The sequence below is a fragment of the Corylus avellana genome, chromosome ca9, assembly GCF_901000735.1.
Source record: "Corylus avellana chromosome ca9, CavTom2PMs-1.0".
NCBI lineage: Eukaryota > Viridiplantae > Streptophyta > Magnoliopsida > Fagales > Betulaceae > Corylus > Corylus avellana.
In genome coordinates this window covers 16,497,502-16,499,980 of record NC_081549.1, presented here as the reverse complement: position 1 = coordinate 16,499,980, position 2,479 = coordinate 16,497,502, and the positions used below count along the sequence as shown (strand labels likewise).

Genomic DNA, 2,479 nt, shown 5'->3' with positions numbered 1-2,479 from the left:
TTTTTTTTTTTTTTTTTTAAAGGGTAAAGTCCACTTAACCCCTTAAACTACCACTTCAATGACAATCTACTCCTCAAACTATCAATTGCGACAATTTACCCATCAAACTATCAAAACAATAACAATGTACTCCAAATTGTTAAAAAATGACAAAATTACCTTTACTAAAATAAAAACAAAAATACTAAAATTTAATTTTTTTTTCAATTTTTAAGGGTATTTTTGTCTTATTGAAAATTCTATAGGGATAATTTCATCATTTTCTTAGCATTGGGGGATACATTGTCATTGTTTTAGTAGTTTGGGAGGTAAATTGTCGTAATTGATAGTTTGTGGGGTAGATTGTCATTAGAGTGGTAGTTTGAAGGGGTTAAGTGGACTTTACCATTTTTTTTACATGTTCGGGAAAGAGGAAGGGATTCGAATTAGTGACCTCCACTTCATAAGGTGTAATTCACAATCGATTGAACTATCCCTGTGGGACGGATATTTCACTTTTACCTTCCTTTTTTTTTTTTAAAAAAAAAGAAAGTTTTGGCTGCAAAGCTGGTTTATTCAATGTTTCATTGTGACTTATGCGGAGGATGAGCTTTGTGGTATTGTTGGTAGATAACTTGGTCAAAATAAAGATTAAATTTTATATCTCAGTAATTATTTCATTATATCTTTCACTAAATTCAAATGCCAAAAGCTCATCTATCCTCTCCTTCAATTCAAGAATGGGCGCCGAAGCTGGGATTTCAATCTCGGTTCCAACTCACCTCCAATGATTCTGAAGAGCACCATGGCAAGGATGACAAAATAGGAAAATATTCATATATATATATATCTCAGTAATTATTTCATTATATCTTTCACTAAATTCAAAATATTCATATATATATATGCATGAAAATTTTGTTACTAATAATTTCATTCTATTATATTTTAAAGCTTTAAGCAATTGAATCTCTAGTAATTACGTTATATATATTGTATATAAAACCAGTGATGAATGGTAATAATTACATAATTTGTTGATGCTAAGTTCATTTTACTAGTGGGAACAAGATTCATGCTTCTGGGCTTTTTGTTATGAATTGGGATGGAGGTGCAAAGTTAGACTACAGTGGCGGATCCAGGATGTTCCCCAATGGGGGCATTTTTTTATGAATAAAAAAAAAATTAAATATTAAAAATACAAACTCTTATTTGTAGATATGCTCTTCAAATTTGGTCAATATCACTAGGACCATAATCGCACATTTTTTTTTTTCTTAAGTAAGAATCTCTGAACAAATTTACTAAATCTACTTCAATACCTCAAATTTTCGTTGAAGTTATTATCAAATATCAAGAATAGGTTGAATCCTGAATAACAATATAAATATTAAAACAATTAATTTAAAAAAAACAATTTAAATCTAAATCTAAAAAATTAATTACATACTTATATAATTACATACCTAACAAAAATTGAGGCTGTTAGAAATTTAGAAACAACTCAAACAAGCACAAGCTTCGCGCGTCTGCCCAGGCCCTTCCAGACTTGCCTCTCTGAAATTGTTTTTTGAAATGACCTTTCGGAAATTGGATTAGACTTAGAACTTAGAAACAGTCAAACAATTCGACAAGCAGCACCTGAAGGCCAACCAGTCAAGCACGCCTGGTCTTCTTTTTTTTTTTTCTCAAAATCATTTTTTATTATTTTAATTTGTTGCACAGCCGCTGGTCCCCCATTACTATGTACATTCTTAATTCTTTTTTTTTTTTTTTTATTGTTTTTTGTTTTTGATATTTGTGGCACACTTGCACGCTGGTCTCCCATTTAGGCCCTTAATTTTTTTTTTTTTTTAATCTATTTTGTCTGCTGTCCAGCCTTTAATAGTAAGGACATGATTGTCAATTTGTTCACAAACAATCCAAAGCTCACTTATTTAAACGGTGTATTTAATTAAAGGATATGATTGTCAATTTGCTATCATCTTCTTCCTCCATCTTCTTCATCATTTCATTTAACATAAACCTAAAAGATCCTGCAATCGAAAACTGCAGCAGAAAATTTCGACCTCCCAACATTGCATCAATCGTTTACCCCTGATAACTGTGGCATAATCATGGCCGAAGAGGCATACTGACACAGGGAAGCTGTAGAAATTGTTAGCAAACAAAATAATGGACAAATAAAAGGATAGGCTTCTCAACAAAAAGGAAAAAAGATTGGCTTCTCACCAAAAAGAATGGAATCTCACCATCAAACAGAGTAATCACAACTCACAGGAATAAGCAAAAGATTTCTCATAAAACTGCCCTTGAAAGTAGGGAATACATAGCTTTTATAGACTTGTCTACTTATTCTACTTTGATCCGGAAAACTAAAAGAAAGTAAAACACTACTACTTGGACAAGTAGTGATTCACGTGTAAAGAAAGGACTCCTTCTTCAATATGGACTACCACTTGCCTTGTACTAGAACATAATTAATAAGGATAATAAATTG

General features: G+C 31.4%; 1 protein-coding gene across 1 annotated transcript in view; it reads left to right on the top strand.

Moving 5' to 3' along the window:
* The window catches only part of LOC132162375 (ankyrin repeat-containing protein NPR4-like), a 10,020-nt gene that overhangs the window by 633 nt on the left and 6,908 nt on the right, over positions 1-2,479 (top strand). The gene's annotated exons all lie outside the window — the stretch shown is intronic.